The sequence below is a fragment of the Neoarius graeffei genome, chromosome 25 (assembly GCF_027579695.1).
Source record: "Neoarius graeffei isolate fNeoGra1 chromosome 25, fNeoGra1.pri, whole genome shotgun sequence".
Taxonomy (NCBI): domain Eukaryota; kingdom Metazoa; phylum Chordata; class Actinopteri; order Siluriformes; family Ariidae; genus Neoarius; species Neoarius graeffei.
Genome location: NC_083593.1, coordinates 57,100,381 through 57,123,724, shown reverse-complemented (window position 1 = coordinate 57,123,724; position 23,344 = coordinate 57,100,381). Strand labels below are relative to the sequence as shown.

The 23,344-nt window shown below is 43.9% G+C and overlaps 1 protein-coding gene across 8 annotated transcripts in view; it reads left to right on the top strand.

Moving 5' to 3' along the window:
- Window positions 1-23,344, top strand: part of strbp (spermatid perinuclear RNA binding protein) — a 157,861-nt gene that overhangs the window by 15,119 nt on the left and 119,398 nt on the right. Inside the window, exon 1 of one of the 8 annotated variants that reach the window (XM_060908928.1) lies at window positions 17,139-17,156. The exons of the other annotated variants lie outside the window; for them this stretch is intronic. The gene's annotated coding sequence lies outside the window, so the exon portion shown is untranslated. Of the gene's footprint in view, window positions 1-17,138; window positions 17,157-23,344 lie in introns of those variants that run through there. 8 annotated transcript variants of the gene reach the window in all.

Genomic DNA, 23,344 nt, shown 5'->3' with positions numbered 1-23,344 from the left:
GCGAAATGCATGGCCACGAAGACGGCGCAACTCCTCCTAGACCGTTCATAGGAACGTCACCAAAATTGATACACATCATCTACAGACATGGCTGACAAAAGTTACTAAATACGTTTCACGTAGGGTAAACCATTCAGAAGTTATACGTCAATCATTTTTCAATGCAGAATTTTACATGCTTAAAAATTCATAACAAATCTTCTAATTGCTCAAAACTGCTCATACTTCACACGCAAATCACTCATTGGGCTTCTGACATGTGACCCAATTTCTGTGATGTTTCGCCACTGGGGGCGCTATTTTTGGGCAAAAAATCCAATCTTTCCTCAAATTTGGTCAAACTTCACGGCCACCCTCTTACTACCTCCCATGTCATGTATACCACATTTTGGGAATTTTCGTCCATGGGGGGGCGCTGTTTTTGGCCCACGCAATTGCTCCAAAACGGGTTTTTGGTAAATAATTCCATAATGCTTTTCCTTCACACCACTACCTTGTGAGTGTACGTTGCTGTTGTAGACACTTATTTTTCCGAATCTTAATCACTCATGTACAGTATAGCGCCACCTACTGACATGGGAAAAACCAAAAAATTTATTCTTCAAAAATCTATATCTCATCTTCTATTTACTCAATTGTCATCACACTTCATACGCAAACTCTTCATAGCTCACCTGACATGTACGCCAAATTTCGAGCACCGTACAGTGCGAGACCCTATTGTTGCCATGTGTCCAATTCTGTGCTTTGTCGCCATTGTGGGAGTAATGTCTCTTGCCGCAGAAGCTGTGGAAGGTATTTCGCGGGAACGCATGCCCCCGCCCCCCTTGGCCGCTGGCGCGAGGGCCCGTCGAGGCCGCTTGCGGCTTTAATTATTCTTCCGTCTTCTTCTTCTTTATTTTTCTCCGCTGTTGGGCCATTTTCGGGGCGCTTGCCATGGGCGAAAACGCGCGAAATTTGGCGCCACTTCCGAGAATTGCCACCGCTACTCAGAACCAAAAGCCCACACTTGGCCGGGGCTCAGGGCCTCTATAGCGCCCCCTAAGTCGTTGTGATTTTGGCATCCCGCATTAAGGTGCCTGGTTGCCATATAGTTTGTAGTAGTGGCATGCCATTTGGTATGCTTATGTATCTCACTAAGCCGGACAAAAATGTAATGCCAATGCATTAGCCACGCCCAACAGGAAGTGAGGTAATTTCACTTTTGTGTGAAATGCATGGCCACGAAGACGGCGCAACTCCTCCTAGACCGTTCATAGGAATGTCACCAAAATTGATACACATCATCTACAGACATGGCTGACAAAAGTTACTAAATACGTTTCACGTAGGATAAACCGTTCAGAAGTTATACGTCAATCAATTTTCACTTCAAAATTTTACATGCTAAAAAATTCATAACATCTTCTAATTGCTCAACACTGCTCATACTTCACACGCTAATCACTCATTGGGCTTCTGACATGTTACCCAATTTCTGTGATATTTCGCCACTGGGGGCGCTATTTTTGGGCAAAAAATCCAATCTTTCCTCAAATTTGGTCAAACTTCACGGCCACCCTCTTACTACCTCCCATGTCATGTATTCCACATTTTGGGAATTTTCGTCCATGGGGGGCGCTGTTTTTGGCCGACGCAATTTCTCCAAAACGGGTTTTTGGTAAATAATTCCATAATGCTTTTCCTTCACACCACTACCTTGTGATAGTGCGTTGCTGTTGTGGACACTTATTTTTCCATCTCATAATCACTCATGTACAGCATAGCGCCACCTACTGACATGGGAAAAACCAAAAAATGTATTCTTCAAAAATCTATATCTCATCTTCTGTTTACTCAATTGTCATCAAACTTCATACGCAAACTCTTCATAGCTCACCTGACATGTACGCCAAATTTTGTGCACTTTCGCCCCTGGGGGTGCTGGTTATGGCAGAAATTATATTGCAGCTTCTGATTTGTCAAACTTGGCAAGCAAACTCTTTACAAGACCCTTTTTGGGGCGCTTGCCATGGTCGACATTGCACGAAATTTGGCTCCTTTTTCTTAGACTCCCACCGCTACTGAGAACCAGAAGCCCAGATCCAGGCGGGCCTCAGGGCCTCTATAGCGCCCCCTAACTCGTTGTGATTTTGGCCTCCCGCATTAAGGTGCCTGGTTGCCATGTAGTTTGTAGTAGTGGCATGCCATTTGGTACCCATATGTATCTCACTAAGCCGGACAAAAATGTAATGCCAATGCATTAGCCACGCCCAACAGGAAGTGAGGTAATTTCACTTTTGTGCGAAATGCATGGCCACGAAGACGGCGCAACTCCTCCTAGACCGTTCATAGGAATGTCACCAAAATTGATACACATCATCTACAGACACGGCTGACAAAAGTTCCTAAATACGTTTCACGTAGAATAAACCGTTCAGAAGTTATACGTCAATCAATTTTCAATGCAAAATTTTACATGCTTAAAAATTCATAACATATCTTCAAATTGCTCAAAACTGCTCATACTTCACACGCACATCAGTCATTGGGCATCTGACATGTTACCCAATTTCTGTGATATTTCGCCACTGGGGGCGCTATTTTTGGGCAAAAAATCCAATCTTTCCTCAAATTTGGTCAAACTTCACGGCCACCCTCTTACTACCTCCCATGTCCTGTACACCACATTTTGGGAATTTTCGTCCATGGGGGGCGCTGTTTTTGGCCAACGCAATTGCTCCGAAACAGGTTTTTGGTAAATAATTCCATAATGCTTCTCCTTCACACCACTACCTTGTGATAGTACGTTGCTGGTGTAGACACTTATTTTTCCAACTCATAATCGCTCATGTGCAGCATAGCGCCACCTACTGACATGGGAGAAACCAAAAAATTTATTCTTCAAAAATCAATATCTCATCTTCTATTTTCTCAATCTTGATCAAACTTGATACGCACACTCTTAACAGGTCACCTGACATATGTGCCAAATTTTGTGAACTTTTGCCACTGGGAGCGCTGTTTTCAGGCAACAATTTATATCTCGGCTTCTGATTGGTCAAACTTGATCAAACTTTACAAAACAACTCTTCATAGGTCCCTTGACATGTATACCAAATTTGGTGAACTTTCACCACTGGGGGCACTCATTGCGCTGTAGCAGTTGCAGGAGAGGTGTTTACAATCATGAGGCACCAGCAGTATGTTGTTTTGGTTGCCTTAAACACACATGACTTGTGGACCACTGGGGGCGCTCATTGCGCTGTAGCAGTTGCAGGAGAGGTGTTTACAATCATGAGGCACCAGGAGTATGTTGTTTTGGTTGCCTTAAACACACATGACTTGTGGGAAATGGGTAGGCAGTCGGGAGCAAGTGTTGTAGCGTTACATACAGACTAATAGATGTCTAACAGAAGACAATCCTATGTAGCTATAGCTTGGTGACTGATGAGGTAAATACATTAATTTGGTTGGGAAGCCATGGCATAAAATGTTCTGTCCATGACAACATCTCAGCGCACCGTGTACTCTGTGTCCAATTCTGTGCTTTGTCACCATTGTGGGAGTAATGTCTCTTGCCAAAGAAGCTGTGGAAGGTATTTCGCGGGGACGCATGCCCCCGCCCCCCTTGGCCGCTGGCGCGAGGGCCCGTCGAGGCCGCTTGCGGCTTTAATTAGGGCCCGAGCCCTATAGGGCGAAGGCCCTATTGTTCTTGTAAGAGTTCACTATTATTAGGGCCCGAGCCCTACTGGGCGAAGGCCCTATTGTTCTTGTAAGAGTTCACTATTATTATTCTTCTTCCGTCTTCTTCTTTATTTTTCTCCGCTGTTGGGCCATTTTCGGGGTGCTTGCCATGGGCGAAAACGCACGAAATTTGGCACCAGTTCCGAGAATTGCCACCGCTACTCAGAACCAAAAGCCCAAACTTGGCCGGGGCTCAGGGCCTCTATAGCGCCCCCTAAGTCGTTGTGATTTTGGCCTCCCGCATTACGGTGCCTGGTTGCCATATAGTTTGTAGTACTGGCATGCCATTTGGTAGGCATATGTATCTCACTAAGCCGGACAAAAATGTAATGCCAATGCATTAGCCACGCCCAACAGGAAGTGAGGTAATTTCACTTTTGTGCGAAATGCATGGCCACGAAGACGGCGTAACTCCTCCTAGACCGTTCATAGGAATGTCACCAAAATTGATACACATCATCTACAGACATGGCTGACAAAAGTTACTAAATACGTTTCACGTAGGATCAACCGTTCAGAAGTTATGCGTCAATCAATTTTCACTTCAAAATTTTACATGCTTAAAAATTCATAACAAATCTTCTAATTGCTCAAAACTGCTCATACTTCACACGCTAATCACTCATTGGGCTTCTGACATGTTACCCAATTTCTGTGCTATTTCGCCACTGGGGGCGCTATTTTTGGGCAAAAATTCCAATCTTTCCTCAAATTTGGTCAAAATTCACGGCCACCCTCTTACTACCTCCCATGTCATGTATACCACGTTTTGGAAATTTTCGTCCATGGGGGGCGCTGTTTTTGGCCGCCGCAATTGCTCCAAAACGGGTTTTTGGTAAATAATTCCATTATGCTTTTCCTTCACACCACTACCTTGTGACAGTACGTTGCTGTTGTAGACACTTATTTTTCCAACTCATAATCGCTCATGTACAGCATAGCGCCACCTACTGACATGGGAAAAACCAAAAAATTTATTCTTCAAAAATCTATATCTCATCTTCTATTTACTCAATTGTCATCAAACTTCATATGCAAACTCTTCATCGCTCACCTGACATATACGCCAAATTTTGTGCACTTTCGCCACTGGGGGCGCTATTTTGGGGCAAAAAATCCAATCTTTCCTCAAATTTGGTCAAACTTCACGGCCACCCTCTTACTACCTCCCATGTCATGTATACCACATTTTGGGAATTTTCGTCCATGGGGGGCGCTGTTTTTGGCCGATGCAATTGCTCCAAAACGGGTCTTTGGTAAATAATTCCATAATGCTTTTCCTTCACACCACTGCCTTGTGATAGTACGTTGCTGTTGTAGACATTTATTTTTCCAACTCATAATCGCTCATGTACAGCATAGCGCCACCTACTGACATGGGAAAAACCAAAAAATTTATTCTTCATAAATCTACATCTCATCTTCTATTTTCTCACTTGTCATCAAACTTCATACGCAAACTCTTCATAGCTCACCTGACATTTACACCAAATTTTGTGCACTTTCGCCCCTGGGGATGCTGGTTATGGCAAAAATGATATTGCAGCTTCTGATTTGTCAAACTTGGCTAGCAAACTCTTTACAAGACCCTTATTGGGGCACTTGCCATGGTCGACAACGCACGAAATTTGGCTCCTTCTTCTTAGACTGCCACGTGCTTTGTCGCCATTGTGGGAGTAATGTCTCTTGCCGAGGAAGCTGTGGAAGGTATTTTGCTGGGACGCATGCCCCCGCCCCCCTTGGCCGCTGGCGTGAGGGCCCGTCGAGGCCGCTTGCGGCTTTAATTATTCTTCCGTCTTCTTCTTCTTCTTCCGTCTTCTTCTTCTTCTTTATTTTTCTCCGCTGTTGGGCCATTTTCGGGGCGCTTGCCATGGGCGAAAACGCACGAAATTTGGCACCAGTTCCGAGAATTGCCACCGCTACTCAGAACCAGAAACCCAAACTTGGCCGGGGCTCAGGGCCTCTATAGCGCCCCCTAAGTCGTTGTGATTTTGGCCTCCCGCATTAAGGTGCCTGGGTGCCATGTAGTTTGTAGTAGTGGCATGCCATTTGGTACGCATATGTATCTCACTAAGCCGGACAAAAATGTAATGCCAATGCATTAGCCACGCCCAACAGGAAGTGAGGTACTTTCACTTTTGTGCGAAATGCATGGCCACGAAGACGGCGCAACTCCTCCTAGACCGTTCATAGGAATGTCACCAAAATTGATACACATCATCTACAGACATGGCTGACAAAAGTTACTAAATACGTTTCACGTAGGATAAACCGTTCCGAAGTTATACGTCAATCAATTTTCGATGCAAAATTTTACATGCTTAAAAATTCATAACAAATCTTCTGATTGCTCAAAACTGCTCATACTTCACACGCAAATCACTCATTGGGCTTCTGACACGTTACCCAATTTCTGTGATATTTCGCCACTGGGGGCGCTATTTTTGGGCAAAAATTCCAATCTTTCCTCAAATTTGGTCAAACTTCACGGCCACCCTCTTACTACCTCCCATGTCATGTATACCACGTTTTGGAAATTTTCGTCCATGGGGGGCGCTGTTTTTGGCCGACGCAATTGCTCCAAAACGGGTTTTTGGTAAATAATTCCATAATGCTTTTCCTTCACACCACTACCTTGTGACAGTACGTTGCTGTTGTAGACACTTATTTTTCCAACTCATAATCGCTCATGTACAGCATAGCGCCACCTACTGACATGGGAAAAACCAAAAATTTTATTCTTCAAAAATCTATATCTCATCTTCTCTTTACTCAATTGTCATCAAACTTCATACGCAAACTCTTCATAGCTCACCTGACATGTACGCCTAATTTTGTGCACTTTCGCCCCTGGGGGTGCTGGTTATGGCAGAAATGATATTGCAGCTTCTGATTTGTCAAACTTGGCAAGCAAACTCTTTACAAGACCCTTATTAGGGCGCTATTATTATTAGGGCCCGTGCACCGTACAGTGCGAGACCCTATCGTTGCCATGTGTCCAATTCTGTTCTTTGTCGCCATTGCGGGAGTAATGTCTCTTGCCGAAGAAGCTGTGGAAGGTATTTCGCGGGGACGCATGCCCCCGCCCCCCTTGGCCGCTGGCGCGAGGGCCCGTCGAGGCCGCTTGCGGCTTTAATTGTTGTTGCTGCTGCTTCTTCCGTGTTGTTTTTGCTTTGATATTCGCGCCAAGGTTTATGCAAACGTAGCGACGTAACTGACGTATACAGTGACGTAATAACGTGGCTTCCCTTAGCACCGCAAGCTATGGAAAAGCAAACTGGTTCTCAGCTGGCTCGCAAGTTGAATGAGTTGTGAACCAGCACTGGCCCCGAACCAGCCCTGGAACTGATTTGGTGGAAAAGGGGTATTAGTCAGAGTTGCCAGCAACTTATGAAGTGTAACTGCAAGGGTGTTTGCCATGGAAACTGCAAGTGTTACCGACTTGGCTTGAAATGTACACAGCTCTGTGGCTGTAACTGTGTGCCAAGATAAGAGACATACATGTATGGCAAATGGATCTCATAAGATGTACATAAACTTGAGCTTAGTATTTCGTTTAACTTGTGTTGATTTGTTCCTGTTTTAGCAGTTTTGACCCAGTGTCGTAGCTTTTGCATTCTTGTTCTATTACAATGTAACCACAAGGTTGTTTTGTTCCAGTTGTTTTGCCCTAATGGCATTAGTTTGTATATTTTCATACCTATGATTAGCTGCGTTTTTAAATCACCAGAGGTTTGTTATATTGTTTACATATGTTTTGTTAGCAGTAATATTGAAATGAGAATGTATCTGTATATATGTGAATGAGGCTGTTTTATTATCTTTATGTGCAAAAGATGATATGAACTGGCCTAAGCTATGTTTCTTATAATTTTGGTTGTTGCATCATGTAGTTAAGTGTTTTAAATGATGTGTTTGTTTCAAATATTATGAAAAATTGTTTTCTTGAGCTCTGTCAAATTTGATGATTTATTAAGTTGTACTCTGACAGTCAATAAGGTATGTATTTTTGAGTCGGCCATCTTGGAAAATGGCTGCCATCTTTACTGTATGTGTGGTTATCAGGAATTCCTTAAGCACTTCGGTCTAAACTATATATTTAGCTCATTTTATGACTACCTCTCGATGAAGTGCTCTGTCAGTAATTTATGTGTTTTAAGCCAACCATCTTTAAAAATGGCCGCCATTTTGAAATTTTGTGAGGATACTAATTTTTGTGAGGATATGCTTTATCAGTACAAAATGCATCTTTATCTATGTCTGTGCAAAATTTGGTGCTTGTATCATTAAGTGAAGTATTTTGCCACTAATCTGCTACACTATCTCTCGCATGTGTACACGCGTGCGCACACAGTGTGTGTGTTACCTGGCTTTATTCTTCAGATACTTTTGGGGAATTTTCATAAGCCAAAAACTTTAGGATGTATTAAAATGCTAAATCTTTAAATTTAAAATGTGAAAAGGCTTTAATGTGACTGCTTGAATGTCATTTATCAGCCATAATCAGAAAATAGGCTGTCTGGTTCAAGGGTAATTAAAACTTACCAATACATATAATGTGGGTAATATTAACAGTAATCAAAAATAAAAATTTAAGCTGTTGTCTGAGAATAGGTGTATTACGTAGCTTAAAGTTTGAAAACCTGCTGTGGAAGCTGCCAGGATGTGGGTGGAGCACAGAAGTATGGCAGGCGGTTGCTGGCGTTTAGCTACGCTTTATTATGCTTTTCAGCACAACACTTTCCCAACTGGGACAGGCACACGCACACACCGTCGTATTCTGGTCCCAATCCACTAGTCCTCTGCTTTCCTACTCTTTTTATACAGCGCCGTCACTGCAAAAGACGCACAGACGCGCATTAATTGACAACAAGTGCAGCGATTTGGCCACTCCCCTTCCCTGACTCCGCCCTCCATTCACAAACTGATGCTCGGCCACGCCCCCGCTGCCACATACCCCCACCACCCGACTCAGGCTGGGGAGCCGTCCGCCGCAGGTTTTGCGGCGTCGGACACGGACCAAACAAGTCCTCGTTGTAAGGTGTGTTTGAAAATGGTTGCTTCCAAAGGAAGCAACACGATTAATTTTTATTCCAACCCCTTAAACAGAAGCCTGCAGCGGAGTGGGAGAAGTGCTGCTCCCAGCGGAATGAAAACAGCCGCAGCACGAGCACACCATCCACAGTAAAGTAACCGTCCCGGACACATTTTCTAAATGTGCCTTATGATAAGAATGGGGCACGGTGGAAGGCAATCACAGATGCTATCGCGATGTTTATTGCAAAAGACATGGTGCCCATACATGCAGTGGAAAAGTCAGGATTTTCCCCCCTATTTTGTCAGTTTTATCGAAAAGGACACAATTTTTTATTTTTATTTTTTGTGGTCCAAATCCTGCGCTCTGATTGGCTGGCGAGCAAGTCTGTATCCTACGGTACGGACCCTGGTTACGGACCTCTGGCGACTCGCTCGTTCACAACAACAAACATTTTATCTTTTTTTATTTTTTTTACAAGATTTATAAGATTATCAAAAATCTTAAATGTTTGCCAGCATGTCTCAGGAGAATAGAATTAATTTTACAGCATGGATAGCGATAATGACAGTGTTCACAGCGAAAGTGAGTTTTACTACCCTGAAGAAGAAGAAATAAAAGAGAATATTTCAGGAGAAAGATAAAAATCTGTAATTTGCTAATGCCGAGCAAAAACATGGCTGAATCCTGAATGACTCCTATTTGTATAAATAGGGGACTACATAGGTGACAAAGTGTAGGTTTTTTTTTTTTTCCTGCCATGGAAGTGCACTTGTATACTGAGGAGAAAGCAATTTGCATTACAGCCGTGAATGAGGATTCAAAATGGCAGCTCAGCTCGGTTTTCCCTTTTGGGCGCACTCGTTTTCTGTTAGAGTTTGGTAAACAAAAAGTAAATGTTATTTACCAGCTTAAGGTCGGTCTGTATGGTGAAATACCGTGACCTCGGCCTTGGATACTGACCTTGAATTTTTTAAATTCATATATATATATATGTGTGTGTGTATGTATGTGGGCAATAATATGAGCACTTTGTCTCCCGGTGTGAACTCTCTAAGGCATTTGCCCCGCCATACAGTTGGACTTGACGTTCTTGTGCCTGCCGCAAATTCTCCTGGGTTAATTGAGTGTGTGGAGTTTTGCATGCAGGTCGAGAATGAATTGAATTTTGTTCTTACTAGGCGAAGGTCCCTCCTCCCAGTTTTCATGTAGCACGTTCAAAATGCCACGCGGCTTACGCCCATATAATTCGAATGGTGAAAAACCTGTGGAGGCTTGCGGGACCTCTCGAACTGCAACTAACGGGTTTGAGCCATTTTATCCCAATTACGTGCCTCCTTTTGAGCATTTGATTAAAATGCTCCACTAAGCCATCCATTTGTGGGTGATGGACACTGGTGCGGATAGACTTGATTCCCAATAACCCATACAGTTCGCGTAGTGTGCATGACCATAAATGCAGTGCCTTGGTCTGTCAGGATTTATTTCGGGATCCCGACCCGGGAGATAATACGGAAGAGCGCTTCCACAATCCTGCGTGCGGAGAGGCACTGCTTCCAGATCTCGCGTTGCATAGTCCACCAGAACTAAAATAAAGCGATATCCCCGTGCTGACTGATCTAATGGCCTGACGAGATCCATCCCGATTCTTTCAAAAGGGGTCTCGATCAAAGGGAGAGGGCGCAAAGGCGCTTTTGGAGTGGCTGCGGGATTTACTAATTGGCATTCGCGGCACACCACCCACGGACATCCTCGCGAATCCTTGGCCAATAGAACCAGGCCATTATTTGGGCTAGTGTTTTATCCTGCCCTAAGTGTCCGGCCATGGGATTAAAGTGAGCTGCATGGAATAGGAGTTCCTTATGACTCTAGGATTAATAACTGTGTTATCTTTTTGCCAGTCTGAGTGTCCTGTGTCACTCGGTATAACCTGTCCTTAATAGTAGGGGAAGACTGGCGTCGCATTTGGCTGGAGAATTTGACCATTGATTACTCTCACTTGGTCAAATGCATGCCGCAGAGTCTCGTCTCACAACTACTCTAACTGGAAATCCTCAAGGGAATCCCCAAAAGAGGAGGAGGGGTGGGGTGCTCCTGACTCCGTGTATTGCCCTGATGTGGTGCTGACATAGACTGCTCTGTGACAGCTTCTCCAGCCAATGCTAGTCTGGGATCTTCTCGAGACGTATTACTGCAGGACCCACTTCTTGCTATGTGTTCCATTTAATTTTTTAAGTTATAGAAATACTGGCCAATCAGTCCCCAAAATCGAGTGGGTGAGGCGCCTACCTCCATTGAAGAGCACTGATTTCGGAGATGTCCTGGCTCCCCGCAGTGCCAGCACACCAGCCCAGGCTCTCCCTCTGCACTGGCGTTACAGACATCACTCACCTGGGGGGGAGAAGAGACAGACCAGGAAGGGGAAAATGGGAGGACACCACGGGTGCGTTGGGCTGGCTGGGGGGAGCTGGTCCCCGCAGTGGGGGAACAGGGCAAGGACAGGAAGCGGGGGGGGGAAGGAAAGAGAAGGGGAGTCTTCCTGCCGTCGGAACCGCCAACATGTGGTCCTCTGCCAGCTCGATGGCTTGATCCAGCGATGCCGGGCGATTACACTGGACCCACTCTGCCGGTCTTTCCGGAAGTTGCGTGATGAACTGTTCTAATGTCACCAGGTCAATTAATTCCCTCGGTGTCGTGGTTGTCTACCCTCAGCCACCGTCGACAGGCGTCCTGGAGTTGTTGGCTGAACGCTAATGGCTGGCCGACCTCCTCCAAGTGCAGCATGCAGAAGCGCGGACACTGTTTCGGGGAGCGGCGGACACTGCTGGAAAATGGCTCTCTTTAAGTCCACATATATGAGCCGGCTATTGGTGGGGAGCTGCAGCACGGCAAGCTGTGCCTCGCTGGTCAGCAGGGAAGGCCAGGCAAGCAGCGCACCTGCAACTCCACACCTTGTCTGCTTGCTCAGAGTGCGAGGAAGGTTTCTGGATCGTCGTGCGGACCCATCTTTGTTAGGGTGAGGTAGGGAGGGCCCGCTGCAGTGGCGGTCGAGGACCCCGCTGATGCGAGCAGGTGCCAGAACGCCTGGAAGGCTTCTTGTTGGGCCAGTAGCAAGGCTTCGAAGCGTTATTCCTGCTCCTTTCAGAGGGCGATCAGCACTTGATGCTGGTTCTGTTGTGCTGTGGCGAGGGCATGAATAAGGTCTTTGAAGGGCGAGGACTCCATGGAGGGGCTCCCTTCTGCACTCCCGGGTTTTGGCACCACTGTGGAAACTGCCCGGATGTGGGTGGAGCACAGAAGTACGGCAGGCGCTTGTTAGCGTTTAGATAAACTATTATGCTTTTCAGCACGACACTTTCCCAACTGGAACAGTCACATGTATGCGCGCGCGCACTATCGTGCGCTGGTCCCAATCCACCACTCCTCTGCTCTCCTACTCCTTTTTATACAGCGCCGTCACTGCAAGAGACGCACAGACATGAGTTAATTGACAACAGGTGTAGAAATTTGGCCTCTGCCCTCCATTAACAAACTGACGCTCGGCCATGCCCCCGCTGCCACACCTGCCTTGTGGTTTGGAATGACATTTATTTAGGATTGGCCTTTTGTCATTGTATAGCCACACTTCCAATGCCACTACACGTCCTCATAAGTATGAGGAAGTTGCATGCTTAGTTGTAAATCTGCTTTCAGGCAGCTCAATGTTCGAGCGCGCGTGAAAAATGACGTGACTGTCCTTGCTAATTCTAACCCTCTTTGAAACCGCTTTGAAGGCGGAGCTTTGTGTACCTGGGTGGAAAGTCATTCAAATCTTGTTCAACTTCAACCATTTAACTGTTAGCTTTTCCCCTCCCCCACAAAAAAATCTTACCAACTGCACCTTTAAAGCCCTGATGAAATCTATGCTGGTGGCCATGTCATCCTGCTCTGACTTGTTAATATGACCTTGTGTGTGTGTGTGTGCGTGCGTGTTGATTTCCAATGACTTCACCCGTATCGTATGTCTCAATTAATCCCATTTGCCTTTTGTGTTGAAATGTCTGTAATTGCTGATATAAATATTCAATTAAAGTGTGCAAGACCAAGCACATCCCTATCAGATGGAGTGGGTAATTTAATAAAGGTTTCCCATGCTGCACTGCAATGCACCGTGCCATCACCTGGGCACTGAGAGATGGACAGAGATGGAAAGGGGGGAAAAAAAACAGGATAAAGGAATTGATGAAGAGGAGTGGACGATTCACTTTGTTCTGCTTCTTCTGCTTGTCAACTTGCTACTCTGCAGGGAATTAACTAATTACAACAGGTCTTTTCCATCATTCCTGTTATGAAAGAAGGATGCATGGGGTTTCGGGCCATAAACGAGTGCTGGGAATATTGATGAAGACGGGCAAGGTTTATCGCATTTGTTCTGAGTGTGATGGATTTTTCTGTTCACAATGCTGAAATGCCATGCTCCGTGGCGCAGTACGAGTCGGAGTTGTAGCTGTGTTAGGAAATTAAGTACAGGAGCCTGGTCTGTTCCTGAGAACACTTTAGATCTTTTTAAATGTAAATGTAGTGTGTAATTTTCTGATGAGTATCAGTTTCATCATCTTGCCATTATGGCAGATATCACACAGTCATTTGCTGCTTATTATCGGTCAAAAAAACCCACAACGCTATCTCGGCTTGTTAAATTGGCTGTGAGCTTGCATGTCTGGAGAAGCTGAGGCAGACAGTCGCTAATTAAACCATGTGCTGGAAATGCGTCTCGCCCCAAGAGATATGTCAGAGTCAGGTGATTTTTATTTTTTATTTTTTTCCCCCCTCTTCTTCTATTGTCTGTAGCCCTATTAGGCTGGGTATTAAACTGGCTTTACACTGCAAAAGTGTATAGTGTATGGTGTTGGCTTGCCTGTGACTGCTATAGATAGATACATTACTGGTGACCCTGTCAAGGAAAGAGCGAGTTAATTTCTGTAACATCTCATTACAGTTCAGGATGAAAAGGGACACAGCATGAAAACTGATAAAATTATGAATCACAGCTTACTGGTATGCATGTAGCTAATTAGCAGAAAGTTTATTTACCATTTTGACAACGTGAAACTGGTTGATTTACTTTCCAGTCGAAGAGCTACAAACCCATGATGTGTTGCTGCGCACCTACGGTAGCTCACAGAGCTCTGCTAATATTTTATTCAAAACTCCTACAGTACTAATGATTGTGCAGGATCACTCTCAAGGTTGTGCTGCTGTTGTACTGAATATCAGCATGGTTATGATTTAGTTGTAGCTGGTCACAACTGTGCTGATATTTAGTATAACAGCACTCCCTCTTGTGTGATTATCACTTTTATACAACAGATCTATAAGCAAGAAATTAATATCGAGGAAGTGACATTTTGGATACAGTATCACCAAATGTGTGCGGGATGGAAATGGATTCCGAAGAAGCCACACTCACTTTAAAGCCTATCAGATAGCTGGCTCGTGAGCTCAAATTGAGTTGTATATTCTTGTTAAAGGTGCTTCCAGTAACATTACCTTAAAAGTATCAGTTGCCATGTCTGATGATTATGCTAACGGTAATAGTTTCAAACCAGGAAGTGGAATTTAATTGTAGTAGAACGACTGTAGTGAGACACGATGATATTCATAGATTCGTGCTTCTTTTCAGGACAAATGACATTTCAGCACCTTTAACTAAATATTCCCTTTGAAGAATTAATGAAAGGTTTTCTGTGTTTAGAGGTTGCATTGTTTACTATGATTAAAACTTTGTTTCTGCCAGGACACCCCCCCCCCCCCCCCCTTTAAATTTTGCAATGCCCATGATTTTTCATAATGTCTCATGATTTGTTACTGCAACTAACAAATTTAACAATCTTTTGATGTAGGAGGCACATGCTTCTGCTCTGGCTCTTGATGAAATATTTGTATTTCCAGCTCTTTTGAAATTGCTCCTTCTCAGTGTTAACATTGTGTTTTTGCAAATAAACTTGCGGGGGTGGGAGAGAGGTGGTGAAGGCTCTTGCTTTTTAGCTAATTGTATTAACACAGTCTGCTGCCACTGTCAGGTGAAATGAAGAATTGCAGCGTGTTGGTGGGCAAGCCACTGATCTTGCATTCCAAGACCGAAGCCGTGGGGCAGTTAGCATCTGTCCATGGGCTGTGTTTGTTTCTGGGGCAACACTTTGGACACCTTTTGTTGTGCACGATGATTTTTGGCCACATAGCTATGTTTTAAAAAATTTTTTTAATTTATTATTTAAAAAAAAATTAATCCCTTGCTGGCTGAAAGGCCCGAAGGGGGATTGTCATGGCTATGTTTGTCCTGGGAAGGGTATTTGCCTTCTGAAATCAACTCCTCTCACAATTTTTGGAGGAATTTCACGAAACTTGACGGGATTCTTTTGTTATGTCAATAATACGCATGTTGCATTTTTGTTCAATTCAGTCGACTTTTACCAAAGTTATGACCTTATAGCATAGATATAGTTGCTAGCAGGGGATATTGTGTTCTCTGAGCACTCTTATTGACAATGTTCTTAGCAGAATGTTTTTCATGATCATGTGACGTAGCTGAGCTAATTACACCACTCCAGTCCTGCGAAAGTCTGGATTTATTTAATTCTTTCCCTGAAGGTACAAAAGTAGAAACTGGAAGTAACGTCATCAGAAAGAAGGATGTGCATAAAGTGTGATTCAACACAGGTTTGCGGCACAGTGAGATGGTTGGAGCTGCTGTCCTACACCATCCTCTGTGCTGTCATTGTAGCGTCCTCTGTCTCTATCACGCAGAGCATAACAGATGGGCTGAAGCAGGAGGTCTGAGGTCTTGCACTTATACTAATCCCAGGGGAGACAGAGAGGAAGGAAGGGATGGATAGAGGACAAAAAGAGAGGAAGATATTAAGGGGAAAGGGGTTAAGCGAGCTCTAGGAATGAGAATTAGAAGACAGACAGATGGAGAGGTTGTAGTGGTGTGCGCACGCGCACACAGGAGGCAGATCTGACCTTGGATGCTTCTAGTGTAATTCCTGCATTCAGATCTTTATTAACAGGCTAGATAACACACCTGTCTTATTTTTATTATGATTTTTTTAAAAGTCTCTGTTTCTCTTCACCCTCATGTTTCCACGTCTGTGACTAGGAAGTAAACAGCAGAAGAACACACCGCATATCACTCAGTACCATGGCAAAATTAGAACTAGATTGCTTTGTGAACATGCACGAGGTGTAGAGCTTGGGTTAAGAACCAGCACCAGAGCAGGAGAAGCGAAGAGCTTCAGCTCAACACCCTGGCAATTAAATTTTCATAATTCACATTCATAACCTCATTGATATCTTTGTGACTTGAAAGCAGTTATAAGGAGTGTGTGAGTGAGTGTGTCAGGACAGATGGAAACACAGTACATCAAGAGATGAATGGGGTGTGTGTGTGAGAGAGAGAGAGAGAGAGAGAGAAGCCTGGACTTTATTCAAACTAGTAGAAATGCCACACTAATGGTGACTGAATGATTCTTTACAGTATGCTTGCATCTGCACTGTTTAAAAATCATGAGTTATTTTGAGTTGCGATGCTGAGGTGTTACTCTGAATGCAGATTCTCAACAGCCAATCAGAGAAGCATTCTTTACACCATGTGAGATTCGTGCTGTTAGAAGTTTATTGCAGGTCATAAGAAAGGATTGCAGTGAGTTCTGCAGGTGTGTGTGTGAGAGAGAGAGCGAGCAAGTCACTTTTTAACTCGGACTTTCTCAGATATTGCGTCTAGACCACTGCTCAACCACCAATTAAAACGAGGCATGTCTGATTAAAGCTGTGGATAATAAGCAGATGATTACGTAAGACCTCGCCACATATGGCATTATTTTGGTTTAGGTTTTCTCCCCTGCTTTTCATGGTGCTGGAGGTGTATATGATTATTTATTGGCACGTCAAGCTGCTTTATTCGTGTGGGTATGTGAAGCTTGCGGAAGATGATAAATCAGGGTTGTGTGTTTTAGGAGCATGCTGAGCACCTGTCCAACTTGTCCGGACCACATTCCCGTCTTTCCTGCTCAAGTATCTATAAAATGCTGACTCTCATTTTACTCCCTACTCAAGTCTCGGTCCTGTGACTTTGCTACGTTTTGGCTTGACGGTATCGGTTTAAAGAAGCAGACACACCTCTGCCAACATGTGGAGCCGGGCTTTCCGCTCTCCTACGTCTCTGTCCCCAGGGAAGGGCGTTGCTAGGCTCTCATGGCAAGTGTTGTAATTGGAAATCTCCACCATAGGAAGCATATCGCACCACTTTTTTGTGCCCGTGCACGCATGCATGCACACGAATGGTTTTGGGCCAAGGTGAAAAGGGATACTGGCGTACAGAACAGGTGCCAGAAGCTGGGGAAGACTCCTGACTGATGTATGTATGTGTGTGTGTGGGGGTGTGTGTGTGTGCACGCACATTGTCAGAACAGGTTTCACAGTTTGAATACTCTTTTTAAATATTTACACACTTCAAGACAAATACTACCCATGTTTCCTTCAGCAGTTGATAATTTTTTTATAAAAATATACATCATCGGGGCGGCACGGTGGTGTAGTGGTTAGCGCTGTCTCCTCACAGCAAGAAGGTCCAGATTCGAGCCCTGTGTCCGGCGAGGGCCTTTCTGTGTGGAGTTTGCATGTTCTCCCCGTGTCTGCGTGGGTTTCCTCCGGGTGCTCCGGTTTCCCCCACAGTCCAAAGACATGCAGGTTAGGTTAACTGGTGACTCTAAATTGAGCGTAGGTGTGAATGTGAGTGTGAATGGTTGTCTGTGTCAGCCCTGCAATGACCTGGCGACTTGTCCAGGGTGTACCCCGCCTTTCGCCCGTAGTCAGCTGGGATAGGCTCCAGCTTGCCTGCGACCCTGTAGAACAGGATAAAGCGGCTACAGATAATGAGATGAGATTTTTATCATCTGTATCTATCCATCCTACCTGTTTTTTGCATTTACATTCAGAAACCCAAATGGCGTCATGGATTTTAAACCATAAACAATTTCTCAAACATTGTTTGCCTCTGTTAGGGCTGGGTGTGAAGCCACGGCCATGTAAATGTGCAAAATCTCCCATGCGTGTATCTGCGAGTTGATGATGATGATGAGTTATCTGCTGGATAGATTGCAGCAATCCTTCCTAATTAACTTTGGGTGTTGGGGATTAGTGTGCACTGTTAGCGTTTGCTGCAGTAAATCGCCATGCTACGTACTTGGCTGTGAACATGCATAAAGAATGAGGCACATGTTGAAACTCCTCCAGGTTTTTGAGCATAGTTACGTCATGTTACCGGATAACTGGTTAGCTGTTACTAGCTGTTAGCTGTTACTATTTCTGCCCTCCTCCCCCTCTTTCTCTGTCTCTGCATTTCCTATTTACAGAATGAGGCCAAAGCCTTGAACTACACTTTACCCTCTAGACCAATAAACACACTACACTGCTAGACCATCAACTGTCCTGATTAGGGATGTATCAGTCCCATTCCAGAGGGTCAAGATGTCATTAATTAATTAATTAATTAGCAAAGCACACAGGTGAAATTTGAAGAAGGGGGGAAAAAAAAAACCTCCAGTGTAACATCCAGTCCCATGTTTCAGCTGACTGTAATCCAGATTGATCAGGTTAATAACATTTTAAGGAGCTAGCTAGATATTTAATTCTATGCAAGTATTTGATCAAGCAGTAGATTGTGTTTTTTGTGCCAGATTTGGGCAATTTATAATGGTCATATAACAATTTGTGGACATATTTCTTACAATTGGCTTTATATAAGATCATGAAGGACTTCTCAGCAACACAGGATGTAAAATAAATTTGTGCAAATTGCATTTTGTATAAAATACCTTTTTTTATACAGATTTTTAAAAAATGCTCTAATTAATTAAAAAAAGAATTAACACAGTAACCGAGGAGAAAACATTTGTTTGTAAAAATATTAAATTGCACAATTTTGCAAATTTAAAATGCATGTATGAAATTTTACCAGAAATTGTGCCTCTAGTAACTGTTTAAAAGAGTCATATCATAATATATCTCAGAAAAGCACTTTGTGACACAGATCGTGATGGTATGGATATAACGTTCATCATCCAGATTTGGTTTTTGCCGGCGATTAAAAATGTAGTTATGAGCTGTGATGCTCTGTTCATTATGAAAAATAAGATAAAGTTCAGGATGTAGCTGCAATTGTTGCTGGATTGTTTGGTGTTAACTTTTATTGCAGTGTCAAACTTATAACAAGGTTAATACGAAGACGAACATGTAAACTTTTATTTAAACAGATTTTAAACAAAACTAAGTTGTAGCATGGCAAATCATGTGCTGTAGACTTTTCTTTTAAAGGGACAGACATTAAATGTGCACAAGTGACGAGTGTAGTGGTCAACAAACCCCAACACGCATGCGAACCTTAAGCAACATGTAATTTGTCACATGAGGGGGATTTAAAGGTGCTTGTTTTTGTGCTGTCCTCATTCACTCTCTTTTGATTGAGAGGAAGGAGACAGAATGAGAGTGGAAATGAACAAAAGTGAATGTGGGGGGGGAGGAAGTATCCTCCATTGGAGATAAGCTGCACTCTGCTCTGTTGCTGCAGTGATACGACTGGCTGCCTCTCACCGACACTCTGAGGGATTGGCTGACCCACTTTGCTTTCAGCTGAAGTTATTTTTGCATATTAGCACAATGCTGAGACTGCGGGTGGATACAAGCTTGTCTGATGTCTTGGGGGGGCGAGGACTATCAATGGGGGTGTGGCTCTATTGATGGGCCTGAGTAGAGACCTCATGTTCAAGGTTCAGAGTGAGGAGATATCCAGCTATCTACAATGTCAAGTGTGAAATTTCATTGTAGAGATATCAATCTCCAATCTACTTTAACATCTTGTGTGTGTGTGTGTGTTCAGTGTTTGTAGAGGATGCTGCAGTCTCCTGAGACGTGGATAAGCTAGACTGCAGGAGCTGACCTGCTTATACTCACTACTTTCTCCACCGCATTGAACACTCTATATCCACCTTGTAGACTTCACACTGTGCAGTATGGTGGATTTAATTTACTTTAAGCTACAAAATCTAAATTATTTTGTATTCCATTTTATTAGCCGTTTGCATGTCGAATAGCCAGTATATTAGTAATTTTAATATACTCGCTGGCCACTTTATTAGGAACACCCACCCATCCATCCACCTGCAGCTGTTTCATGCAGTTCCCTAATCAGCCAATCCCTTGACAGCAGCACAATGCATTAAATCATGCAGATACAAATCAAGAGCTTCAGTTAATGTTCACAATGTTCAAACATCAGAATGGGAAAAATTGTGATCTCAAAGTGTGACTTTCTTTCACTATGGTATGGGTGTTGGTTTGAGCCAGATGGACTGGTTTGAGTGTTTCAGAAACTGCTGATCTCCTGGGGTTTTCACACACAACAGTCTCTACACAGAATGGTGCAAAAAACATTGTGTGAGTGAGAGTTCTGTGGGTGGAAACAAACACCTTGTTGACAAAAGAGGTCAGAGGAAAATGGCCAGATTGGTTCAAGCTGCCGGGAAGGATATAGTAACTCGTATCACTCTACAACTGTGGTGAGCAGAAAAGCATCTTCACATGCAACAGAAGGTGGCCACAAGGTTCCACTCCTGCAGCCAAGAACAGGAATCTTAGAATCAAGAACAAGTTCCTATTAAAGTGTCCACTGAGTGTATATGGTAATTTGTAAGCAGTAATGCATAGCTGACCGCACAGTTTTATATGAAAATCATCCAAATCAGGGGAGTGTGATGTGAGGCAATGCACAGGGGAGTACCAGATTATTTTAATAGAACAGCAGGGTCTGGAGTGTGTTATTCCTCTTATACTGTAGCGATTTGCAGACAATTACAATTTAACGGTTTATAGTTAGATTTAATGTTGTGGAACGTCTGAGAGTTGAGAGAGTTCCTGTTCTCTCTGTTATTGTTGTGGTAGTCATTCCTTCACCAGAGTGTCTGTCTCTGTCTAAACCCTGGTACTTCATTAACTTCATCCTTAAATATGTAGGGGGAGACTGCCCTTGGAACACGACTGGTCAGATTTTACATTGTTTGGGTCACCGCTGTTTCACTGAGGTGTCTAAACCCTGAAATGGCACTAATGTCCCAGATGCCACACACACACTGCTGTTCTCAGAATGGTTATAAATATTCAGTGTTTTTTCCTTTGATGGACAGAATAGACAGAGGTGTCCACATTCTGAACAGCTGGACTACACTTGGTAATTGTACACCTGTAGGTGAACTTGTACACGCAGTGGCCCTGATAAACCGGTCAAGTGACACTGACTCATTATAACCTCCTAATCAGAAGCTGACTAGAAGAATGGAGAGGCGTGTCCCCTTTGGTCTTGTGTGTGGATCTGTGTTGACATTTTATCTTTCAGCAGTTGATTAGACATGCCTCCCTTCATCTTGTGCACCAGGACTTCTGGGACCATCCAGTGACAGACACACACACACAGCTGCAACACTGCTTTTCAGTGCTCTGTTTCCAAGCTCCCTGTTCCCTTATGACCCGTTTCCATGGTGACTGCAGGAGCGCAAGTGAGGGGGAACGGGCCATGGCCCAGATTGAGGTACGAGCGATGGTTTGAGAAAGAGGCCACTTGTACGTCTCTCTGTCACTCCTTCAAGGAGAGGAGGTTCTGTAGTTGTCTGTGTGCTGCAGTAATTAAAGAGGCTTGCAGTTTGAGAGAACTGTGAACTGTACAAACTTTTTTTATTAATGTAGTAGTTGTAATGCGTCTACAGTTCATTTCAGTCAAGGTTTCTCATCTCATTATCTCTAGCCGCTTTATCCTTCTACAGGGTCGCAGGCAAGCTGGAGCCTATCCCAGCTGACTACGGGCGAAAGGCGGGGTACACCCTGGACAAGTTGCCAGGTCATCACAGGGCTGACACACAGACAACCATTCATACCTACGGTCAATTTAGAGTCACCAGTTAACCTAACCTGCATGTCTTTGGACTGTGGGGGAAACCGGAGCACCCGGAGGAAACCCACGCGGACATGGGGAGAACATGCAAACTCCACACAGAAAGGCCCTCGCCGGCCCCAGGGCTTGAACCCAGGACCTTCTTGCTGTGAGGCGACAGCGCTAACCACTACACCACCGTGCTGCCCCCAGTCAAGGTTTCTGAAAATGTTAATGAAAAATATATGTCAACCTTCTGCCAAGTTAGTTTGTACAATCCCTGAGCATTTTATCAAAGATAAATAATGGCTACGTTAGTCCTTCTTGAGTCCCTGACAAATTGAGCACTGGAGAGAATGCGCCTTTCAGACTATAATTGTGCTCAAATTGTACTTGTACAAGGTGAAGAGCTTTGGGGTTTCTGGCTACAGGCATGTTTCTGCTATTGACTGTACTTGTTAAAAGATCAGTTTCAGACTCATGCAAATTTATCCCCTTTGTTGCTTTTTGAGCCATTTTCATCTGCGCGAGTGCCTGTTTCTGGAAATACCGTTATGCAAATTAATCAAGCTGATTGGAGAAACCAGATCACATGCAGTCCATTCCATGAAAATGGTTGACTTATAAATTACATTGTTGCACAACCAAGTTGTTTGTATATTCATATGCAAACTTCTCAAAAATGAAGAAGGAACAGAGCCCAGGGCTAGTCAATCAATTCAACACTGAGTCTTCAGGGCAGAAGTGTTCACACCAAGGGGCTTTCCCACCTGGGGGCAGGGAATAAATATTTAAATGACCATTTCAGACCTCATTAACTCTTGCTTGAGAACAATAACCATTATTAAGGTGAGACTAATGTCTAAGACCGAGACAAGTCCAGGTAATTCTGAGATGAGTCCAAGTCGATACAGAAAGCATCTGAAGACCGGATCCAAGCATTACTTTTTCTCTGCAATGCTCCTGCCAAACTGACCCACTTTCATTCACAAAGTCACTGAGGCTACTTTTTCAGCCATACATGGATCTTTTCCTGACCTGTCTTGCAAGAGGAAAAACCAAGTGTCTAAGGTAAATATTTAGGTCTAAGGTAATATTTAGGTCTTAGGCGGTCCTGGTCCCGTAGATGGCTGCAGATTGGCAAGGCAGCAGGTGGTTTCAGTGTTTTATGGTGATCTAGAGATCGTGCTTGTGAGAATAACAAGGTGCTTTTGTAAGAGAGCAGCTGGAAGCAACACTCTCGCTTACCTGCTGTGATTGGTTAACTGTCATCGCGTTTAACTTGATTCATGAGGAGCTGAGGAGTTAAGCTCTTGTTTACTCTCACTGAGAGAAAGCAAACACTTCAGCTAATCTCTCTGCAGTGCTACTGGTCAGTTCAGTGTTTATTGGGTTATAATATAAATGAACACCTTGGATTGTAATTATAAGCCTTACGCATGGTGCATGGACAGGATTCAAATCTCAATCAAGTGTTATTCCATCAGATCACTCACTATTACTTCATTAGGGTAAAAAAAACAAAAGATTGAACATGTCTTAATTTACTAAATGAAACCTGGATGCTTCAGAATTTTTAAATTGTCACTGGAACTTTGAAATTAGATCCAGCGTCTCTTCTCATC